Source organism: Acinonyx jubatus, chromosome C1 (assembly GCF_027475565.1).
Source record: "Acinonyx jubatus isolate Ajub_Pintada_27869175 chromosome C1, VMU_Ajub_asm_v1.0, whole genome shotgun sequence".
Classification (NCBI taxonomy): domain Eukaryota; kingdom Metazoa; phylum Chordata; class Mammalia; order Carnivora; family Felidae; genus Acinonyx; species Acinonyx jubatus.
Window position 1 is genome coordinate 184,122,855 of NC_069381.1, and position 10,444 is coordinate 184,133,298.

At 39.8% G+C, this 10,444-nt stretch overlaps 1 protein-coding gene across 1 annotated transcript in view; it reads left to right on the forward strand.

Moving 5' to 3' along the window:
* Positions 1–4,192, forward strand: part of CASP10 (caspase 10) — a 46,822-nt gene extending 42,630 nt beyond the window's left edge. Inside the window, exon 9 of the transcript XR_008295524.1 lies at positions 3,570–4,192. The gene's annotated coding sequence lies outside the window, so the exon portion shown is untranslated. The remainder of the gene's footprint in view (positions 1–3,569) is intronic.
* The last annotated feature ends 6,252 nt before the right edge of the window (positions 4,193–10,444 follow it).

Consider the following 10,444-nt stretch of genomic DNA (forward strand, 5'->3'; position numbering starts at 1 on the left):
TGGGTTCTCTATTCTGTTCCATTGATCTATGTATCTGTTTTTGTGCCAGTATCATACTGTGTTGATGACTACAGCTTTGTAATATAGCCTAATGTCCAGAATTGTGATGCCTCCAGCCTTGCTATTCTTTTTCAAGATTGCTTTGGCTATTCAGGGTCTTTTCTGGTGCCATACACATTTTAGTATTGTTTGTTCTAGCTCTGTGAAAAATGTTGGTGGTACTTTGATTGGGATTGCCTTAAATGTGTAGATTGCTTTGGGTAGTATAGACATTTAACAATGTTTGTTCTTCCAATCCATGAGCATAGAATGCTTATCCATTTCTTTGTGTCCTCTTTAATTTCTTTCATAGGGGTTGTATAGTTTTCAGAGTATATAGATCTTTTACTTCCTTGATTAGGTTTATTCCTGAGTAACTTATGGTTTTTGATGCAATTGTAAATGGGATTGATTCATTGATTTCTCTTTCTACTGCTTCGTTATTGGTATATAGAAATGCAATAGATTTTTGTATTTTGATTTTATGTCCTGTGACTTTGCTGAATTTGTGTATTAGTTTTGGTGGAGTCTTTCAGGTTTTCTTTTTCTTTTTCCTTTTCTTTTTCTTTTTCTTTCCTTTCCTTTTCTTTTTTTCTTTTTCTTTTCTTTTATTTTTTTTTTTGAGGGAAGAGGGTGTAAGTGTGCAAAGGGCAGACACAGATTGGGAGAGAGAGAGAGAATCCCGTGAGGGGAGAAGAAAGAGGGAGGGAGGGAGGGAGAAAGACAGAGAGAGAGAGAGAGAGAGAGAAGTGGGGCTCACCCAAAGGTGGGCTTGTGCTTACCCAAAGCAAGGCTCATGCTCACTCTTTTGGGTTTTCTACATAGAGTATCATGTTGTCTGCAAATAGTGAAAGTTTGACTTCTTCCTTTCTGATTTCAATGCCTTTTATTTTTTCTTGTTGTCTAATTAGTGAGGCTAAGACTTCGAGTACTATGTTAAATAATAATGGTGAGAATGGACATCCTTGTCTTCTTCCTGACTGTAGGGGAAAGGCTATTAGGTTTTCCCCATTAAGGATGATATTAGCTGTGGGTCTTCTGTATATGGCCTTTATGATGTTGAGGTATGTTCCTTCTATCCCTACTTTGTTGAGGGTTTATATCAAGAATGGAGGCTGTATTTTGTCAAATGCTTTTTCTGCCTCTATTGAGAGGATCACATGGTTTCTATCCTTTCTTTTCTTTTTTTTTTGATTTAAATTTATTTTTTATTTTTTAAAATTTACATCCAAATTAGTTAGTATATAGTGAAGCCATGATTTCAGTAGATTCCTTAATGCCCCTTACCCATTTAGCCCATCCCCCTCCCACAACCCCTCCAGAAACCCTCAGTTTGTTCTCCATATTTATGAGTCTCTTCTGTTTTGTCCCCCTCTCTGTATTTATATTATTTTTGTTTCCCTTCCCTTATGTTCATCTGCTTTGTCTCTTAAAGTCCTCATATGAGTGAAGTCATATGATTTTTGTCTTTCTCTGACTAATTTCACTTAGCATAATACCCTCCAGTTCCATCCATGTGGTTGCAAATGGCAAGATTTAATTCTTTTTGATTGCTGGGTAATACTCCATTGTATATATACACCACTTCTTCTTTATCCATTCATCCGTCGATGGACATTTGGGCTCTTTCCATACTTTGGCTATTGTAGATAGTGCTGCTATAAACATGGGGATGCATGTGTCCCTTTGAAACAACACACCTGTATCCCTTGGATAAATGCCTAGTAGTGCATTTCCTGGGTCGTAAGGTAGTTCTATTTTTAGTTTTTTGAGGAACCTTCATACTGTTTTCCAGAGTGGCTACAGCAGCTTGCATTCCCACCAACAATGCAAAAGAGATCCTTTTTCTCCACACCCTTGCCAACATCTGTTGTTGCCTGAGCTGTTCATGTTAGCCATTCTGACAGGTGTAAGGTGGTATCTCATTGTGGTTTTGATTTGTATTTCCCTGATGAGGAGTGATGTTGAGTATTTTTTCATGTGTCAGTTGGCCATCTGGATGTCTTCTTTGGAGAAGTGTCTATTCATGTCTTTTGCCCATTTCTTCACTGGATTATTTGTTTTTTGGGTGTTGAGTTTGGTAAGTTCTTTGTAGATTTTGGATACTAACACTTTATCTGATATATCATTTGCAAATATCTTCTCCCATTCTGTCGGTTGCCTTCTAGTTTTGCTGATTGTTTCCTTCTCTGTGCAGAAGGTTTTTATTTTGATGAGGTGCCAGTAGTTCATTTTTGCTTTGGTTTCCCTTCTCTCTGGAGACGTGTTGAGTAAGAAATTGCTACAGGCAAGATCAAAGAGGTTTTTACCTGCTTTCTCTTCGAGGATTTTGATGGCTTCCTGTCTTACTTACATTGAGGTCTTTCATCCATTTTGAGTTTATTTTTGTGTATGGTGTAAGAAAGTGGTCCAGGTTCACTCTTCTGCATGTCGCTGTCCAGTTTTCCCAGCACCACTTGCTGAAGAGACTCTCTTTATTCCATTGGATATTCTTTGCTGTTTTGTCAAAGATTAGTTGGCCACACTTTTGTGGGTCCATTTCTGGGTTCTCTATTCTGTTCCATTGATCTGAGTGTCTGTTCTTGTGCCAGTATCATACTGTCTTGATGATTATAACTTTGTAGTGTAGCTTGAAGTCTGGGATTGTGATGCTTCCTGCTTTGGTTTTCTTTTTCAAGATCGCTTTGGCTATTCAGGATCTTTTCTGGTTCCATACATATTTTAGGATTATTTGTTCTAGCTCTGTGAAGAATGCTGGTGTTACTTTGATAGGGATCACATTGAATATGTAGATTGCTTTGGGTAGTATGACATTTTAACAATATTTGTTCTTCCTATCCAGGAGCATGGAATCTTTTTCCATTTCTTTGTGTCTTCTTCAATTTCTTTCATAAGCTTTCTATAGTTTTCAGTGTATATATTTTTCACCTCTGTGGTTAGATTTATTCCTAGGTATTTTATGGTTTTTGGTGCAACTGTAAACGGGATCAATTCCTTGATTTCTCTTTCTGTTGCTTCATTGTTGGTGTATAGGAATGCAACCGGTTTCTGTGCATTGATTTTATATCCTGCCACTTTGCTGAATTCATGGATCAGTTCTAGCAGTTTTTTGGTGGAATCTTTTGAATTTTCCATATAGAGTATCATGTCATCTGCAAAGAGTGAAAGTTTGACCTCCTCCTGGCTGATTTGGATGCCTTTTATTTCTTTGTGTTGTCTGATTGCAGAGGCTAAGACTTCCAATACTTTGTTGAATAACAGTGGCAATAGTGGACATCCCTGTCTTGTCCCTGACCTTAAGGGGAAAGCTCTCAGTTTTTCCCCATTGAGGATGATATTAGTGTTGGGTCATTCATATATGGCTTTTATCATGTCGAAGTATGCTCCTTCTATTCCTACTTTCCTGAGGGTTTTTTATCAAGAAAGGATGCTGTATTTTGTCAAATGTTTTCTCTGCATCTATTGAAAGGATCATATGGTTCTTGTCCTTTCCTTTATTGATGCAATGAATCACATTAATTGTTTTGCAGATACTGAACCAGCCCTGCATCCCAGGTATAAATCCCACTTGGTCGTGGTGAATAATTTTTTTAATATATTGTTGATCTGGTTGGCTAATATCTTGTTGAGGATTTTTGTAGCCATGTTCATCCGGGAAATTGGTCTATAGTTCTCCTTTTTAGTGGGGTCTCTGTCTAGTTTTGGAATCAAGGTAATGCTGGCTTCATAGAAAGAGTTTGGAAGTTTTCCTTCCATTTCTATTTTTTGGAACAGTTTCAATAGAATAGGTGTTCACTCTTCCTTAAATATTTGATAGAATTCCCCTGGGAAGCCATCTGGCCCTGGACTCTTGTTTTTTGGCAGATTTTTGATTACTAATTCAATTTCCTTACTGGTTATGGGTCTGTTCAAATTTTCCCATTTCTTCCTGTTTTCAGTTTTGGTAGTGTATATGTTTCTAGGAATTTGTCAATTTCTTCCAGATTGCCCATTTTGTTGGCATGTAATTGCTCATAATATTCTCTTATTATTGTTTTTATTTCTGTTGTGTTGGTTGTGATTTCTTCTCTTTCATTCTTGATTTTACTTATTTGGGTCCTTTCCTTTTTCTTCTTGATCAAACTGGCTAGTGGTTTATCAATTTTGTTAATTCTTTCAAAGAACCAGCTTCTGGTTTCATTGATGTGTTCTACTGTTTTTTGGTTTTGATAGCATTGATTTCTGCTCTAATCTTTATTATTTCCTGTCTTCTGCTGGTTTTGGGATTTATTTGCTGTTCTTTTCCCAGCTCATTAAGGTGTAAGGTTAAGTTGTGTATCTGAGATCTTTCTTCCTTCTTTAGGAAGGCCTGGATTGCTATATACTTTCCTCTTATGACTGCCTTTGCTGTGTCCCAGAGGTTTTGGGTTGTGGTGCTATCATTTTCATTGACTTCCATATACTTTTTAATTTCCCCTTTAACTGCTTGTTTAGCCCATTCATTCTTTAGTAGGATGTTCTTCAGTCTCCAAGTATTTGTTACCTTTCCAAATTTTTTCTTGTGGTTGATTTTGAGTTTCATAGCGTTGTGGTCTGAAAATATGCATGGTATGATCTCGATCTTTTTGTACTTACTTAGGGCTGATTTGTGTCCCAGTATATGGTCTATTCTGGAGAACGTTCCATGTGCACTGGAGAAGAATGTATATTCTGGTGCTTTAGGGTGAAATGTTCTGAATATATCTGTTAAGTCCATCCGGTCCGATGTGTCATTCAAAGCCCTTGTTTTCTTGTTGATTTTTTGATTAGATGATCTGTCCATTGCTGTGAGTGGGGTGTTGAAGTCTCCTACTATTATGGTATTACTATGGATGAGTTTCTTTATGTTTGTGATTAATTGATTTATATATTTGGGTGTTTTCACATTTGGCGCATAAATGTTTACAATTGTTAGGTCTTCTTGGTGGATAGACCCTTTAGTTATGATATAATACCCTTCTGCATCTCTTGATACAGTCTTTATTTTAAAGTCTAGATTTAAAGTCTGAAACAAGTATGGCTACTCTGGCTTTCTTTGTTGACCATTAGCATGATAGATGGTTCTCCATCCCCTTAATTTCAATCTGAAAGTGTCATTAGGTCTAATGTGGGTCTCTTGTAAACAGCATATAGATGGATTTTGTTTTCTTATCCATTCTGTTACCCTATGTCTTTTGATTGGAGCATTGAGTCCATTGACGTTTAGAGTGACTACTGAAAGATATGAATTTATTGCCATTATGTTGCTTGTAGAGTTGGAATTTCTGGTGGTGTTCTCTGGTCCTTTCTAATCTTTGTTGCTTTTGCTTGCTATCTATCTATCTATCTGTCTATTTATTATGTTTTCTCCCCTCAGAGAATCCCCCTTAAAATTTCTTGCAGGGCTGGTTTAGTAATCACAAAGTCCTTTAATTTTTGTTTGTCTGGGAAACTTTTCATCTTTCCTTCTAGTTTGAATGATAGCCTTACTGGATAAAGAATTCTTGGCTGCATATTTTTTCTGATTCAGCACATTGAATATATCCTGCCACTCCTTTCTGGCCTGCCAAGTTTCTGTGGATAGGTCTGCTGCAAACTTGATCTGTCTTTCCTTGTAGGTTAAGGACTTTTTTTCCTTTGCTGCTTTCATGATTCTCTCCTTCCCTGAGTATTTTGGGAATTTGACTATGATATGCCTTGTTGATGGTTGGTGTTTGTTGAATCCCATTGGGGTCCTCTGTGCTTCCTGGATTTCAATGTCTGTGTCTTTCCCCAGGCTAGGGAGGTTTTCCACTATGATTTGCTTACATAACCCTTTTATCCCTATTTCTCTGCCTTCCTCTTCTGGGACCCCTATGATTATGATGTTGTTGCCTTTTTAATGAGTCACTGATTTCTCAAATTCTTAAATCGTGCTCTTTTGCCTTAATCCCCCTCTTTTTTTATGCTTTGTTATTCTCCGTAAGTTTGTCCTCTATATCACTGATTCTCTGTTCTGCCTCATCCATCCTTGCTGCCACGGCATCCATTTGAGATTGCAGCTCAGTTACAGCATTTTTTATTTCATCCCGACTAGCTTTTACTTCTTTTATCTGCACAGAAAGGGATTCTAATCTATTTTTGATTCCAGCTAGTATTCTTATTATCTTGATTCTAAATTCTGGTTCAGACATCTTGCTTGTATCTGTTTTGGTTAAGTCCCTGGCTGTTGTTTCTTCTGCTCTTTCTTTTGGGGTAAATTCCTTTGTTTCATCATTTTGAATGAAGAAAAGGAATTAATGAGGTAAAAAAATTACAATTAAAAATATTAAAATTTAAAAATTAAACACACACACACACAGACACACACACAAAATCGAATAAATGATGCTAGATCCTAAGTGTTTTTTGGTCTGGGTGTTGAAAGGGGCTTGATAGATTAGAGAAAATGGTGTAAAGAAGAAAACAAGGAAGTATTTTGAAAATTTGAAAAAATGAATACACTGAAGTAAACTAAAATGAAATGATGAAAGTAAAAAAGAATTTGAAAAAACTTACACAAAATTAAAAAATGTAGTACAAAAAATTAAAGAAAAATATTTTTAATAAGGATTCAAAATAAAAATGAATTTTTTCTCTTTCTGTTCAAGAAAAAGAAAAGAAATAAAAAAGAAAAAAGGAAAAAGGAAACAGAAAGAAAGAAAATTGAATACATGGACTGGTGAACATACTGAAATACGACTGAAATTACTTTGTTTTCCCCTAGAAGTCAAACTATGAAGCGCTTTATAGTCCATAAACTAAGCAGGCGGAGAGACTTGTGTTCCTGAAGAGCGAGGTTGGCCCAGTTGGGCAGGGCTTAGTGTAACGGCTCTGTTCTCCACTAGATGGCGCTGCTTGGCTTACTGGGTGGATCGTTGTGGCGCTTGTAGGTCCATATGTGCATGCGCGGGAGCAGTGAAAATGGCATCACCCAGCTACCCAGTCTCTAGTATCAGAACTCTGTTCTCCCTGCTTAGCAATCATGCACCTGTCCTTTGTCTTCAGCTTCCGTCCACCCCCCGCTCTTACACAGTCCGTGACCAAGTCCCAGGAAGCACCTCCGTCCTGAGTTTTGTCTCAGATGTGGCTGTTTTTCCTGACCCCTTACCTCTGAGGGACTGTGGCTTTGACCTGTTCTGCCCCTTTGCAGGAGGGTCTCACAGAGCAATGGCTGGGTGCCGGCCACACCCAGGAATGTTTGTGGGACCACGTTGCTGCCAATGCCCAGAGACTGCCGCTGGGTGCCAGCCTGTCCCAGAAAAAGTTCGCGAGATAGTGTAGCAGCAGCATTTCAGGGATTATGGAAAATTACAACCCACATCTGGCACCAGGCTTCACCCTTAATGACCTTGTTCCAGCACCAGCAAATATGGTTGTTCTCCCAGGTCCACCGGGGCCTTGCTTTTGGGGGACCCACACAGACTATACCAAGTGTCCTCCTAGCAGGGAACCGCCTCTCCCTGTGTGGCCTGAAGAACTCTGGACTCCACTCTGCTCCTGGGGATTCACCCTTCCCACCAGAGCACCACCAGGTATCGAGTTGTGGAGTTTCAGTCTCTGCCTTCTCACTGTTTATAGTCTTTATGGAATTTAAACCATCTCCTTTCTCCCTTTTTAGTTCAGTCCCTGCGGCTGTTTCCACTTTTCCACTTTCTCTCCAGCTGCTTTTGCGGTGGGAGGAGGGGGGGAAGCTTTTCCCATATTCCACCCCCCCCGCCCCCGTCTCCATCCTCTCTCTGCATGCAAAAGCGGCTCCCTGCCCTCTGTGGCTGCTCTCTTCCCCAGTTTACCTCTCCGCACTGCATACCTGCTGAATTGTGTGGTTCAGGTTGTAGAGATTGTTGTGTTAATTCTCAGATCACTTTTCTAGGTGTGCAGGATGGTTTAGTGTTGGTCTGGCTGTATTTCATGGACGCAAGATGCACAAAAAACTTCTATGCTGTTCTGCCATCTTGGCTCCTTCCCCCTCAGCTAGTATCTTTATAATTGTAGTTTTAAATTCTAGTTCAGACATCTTATTTATGTATTTAAAATTTTTTTTAAATGTTTATTCATTTTTGAGAGAGAGAAAAAGAGTGCAAGTGAGGGCGGCAGAGAGAGAGGGAGACACAGAATCCAAAGCAGGCTCCAGGCTCTGAGCTGTCACCATAGACAGCTCAAATTGACAGAACCACGAGATCACGACTTGAGCTGACGTGGGACATTGAACCAACTGAGCCACCCAGGCACTCCTTATTTATGAATGTATTGATTAAAGCTCTGGCCGTACTTCATTCTGTTCTTTCTTTTGGGGTGAATTCCTCCATCTTGTCATTTGTCAAGAGAAAAAAAAAGGAAGCTAGGTCCTAGGTGTGTTTTTGTCTGCTTGTTAAAAGAAACTAGATCAGATATATATAATTTAAAAAATATTAAAAATAAATTTTTAAAAATTGCTTTTTCTGCATCCCAAGAGGGAAAAAAAGAAACACAAAAGAAGCTACATCCCATTTACCTTAGAGCTGAAGCTTTGTAGCACTCTATGATCAAAAGAGTTGGTGTGTGCAAGAGGTTTGTGGGGGTCTTCTGGAGGTGAGGCCTGCTGTGCTGATTCTTGGGTGGACTTGCTCTAATGGAGATGAACCTGTAAGGTGCATGGGGGTGGGCAGAGCTTGGTGTAAGTGGCTCCAGCTTCCACTTGGTGGCACTGTTTTGGTCACAAAGTCTGTCAGTGCTGATGAGCATGGTGAAAATTGTGTTGCCCTGCTCTCTCCTCCTGGAGCAGGGAGGTTGCACCTGCAACTCTTCAGGAAGCCCTGGCAGAAGAGCAAATAATCACCTCTTTTGTGTCCCCAGCATCTGCCAGATCCCTGCCTTCACCTTTCTGCATCTCAGTTCTGTCTGCCAAGTTGCACAGTACTCCTGTGTTTTGTCTCAGGCATGTGGCTAGGTTTCAAAAGTCCAAATTTTAGAAATTTGCGCAACACAGAGCCGAGCAGATCCTCTGGGGGAGCGACTTGCTGTACTGTGGCTGGTTTTGGCTTGTCCCAGAAATTGGTTGTGTGACTGCACAGAGCTTTAGAGTTTATGGTAAAGCACTGCAGAATGCTGGCACCAAGGCTCGCTGCCCCCAGCCAACATCCCCATTCCTATGTTAGTGACTGAGGCAGCTCATTGGTGCCCACTGGGTCTTTTGCTCCCAGAAAGGCCATTTTACATCTCCCAAATGCAGCCCAAGCAGGGAAACTGCTTCTCCCGGTACAACCTAGGGGATCCTCAGACCATGCTGCCTGATCCTGGGTCTCCCTCAGCCCTTCTTCCCCAATGGAGCATTGCTAAGACCACCAGGTGTAACTCTGGTGATGGTGCAGACCTCCAAAACTTCAGGGTTTGTACTCTGCTGTTCATAAAAACTTGCAGTATCCAACCCTTCTCCTTCTCCCAGTCAGTGGTTTTGGGGAAGAGTTTTTCTTGTGCAATTCCCTGTATGCACTTTCACTCTTTCTCTCTCTCTCTTTCCCTCTTGCTCCTCTCTCTGTGATTAGGGCTCCCTCCACATTGCAGTATCCACTGCTCTTCTCTCCCCCAAATCAACTCTCCACAGCTCCTACCTTCCACAATGTGGCAGTTTTTTCACCTCTAGGTGTGCATTTTTGCTCTCTCAGTCCTCAGATTGATTTCTTGAGTGTTCAAAATGATTTGATATTTATCTAGCTGTGTTTGAATGATGAGGCAAACCTAGGGTCTCTGTATTCCTCTGCCATCTTAATTCCTCTCCATGTTGGTTTTTTTAAATGTAAAGTTTTCTTTTCTTTACTTTTTCCTTTCCTTTCCTTTCCTTTCCTTTCCTTTCCTTTCCTTTCCGTCTTCTTTCTTTCTTTCTTTCTTTCTTAAGTGGGCTTCACCCCCAATGTGGCTCTTGAAGTCATGACCCTGAGATCGAGAGTCACGTGCTCTACCGACTGAGCCAGTCAGGTGTCCCTAAAAGTAAACTTTTCATTGAAATATTACATAAATACTGAAGATGCACAAGAGTCATAAATGTATAGCTTAAATCATTTTGATTTTTAAGCGTATTTTTTTTCACTTTCTTTTCTTCTCCAAATCTAGAGTTCACTTTTTCCACCAAGTACATTGTTCCCTGTTTTAGTTTGGGGACAAATTAATATCAGAGACTGAGATTATCTTTGCCAATAGTTTATTTAACACAGGTTCACTATGGGAATTTCACAAGCCAATAATAGCATACAGGATAATATCTCTTAATAAGCCAATAAAGAAATAACATACTCCAAATTAATGATAGTTTAGTCACATTATTGCTTCAGGCAAGGGAGATGAAAGGGAGAGACTTCAAATGTAGTTGAGGTGTACCTTTATTCAAGTTGGTACTAGGGAGGGACAGAGTAGC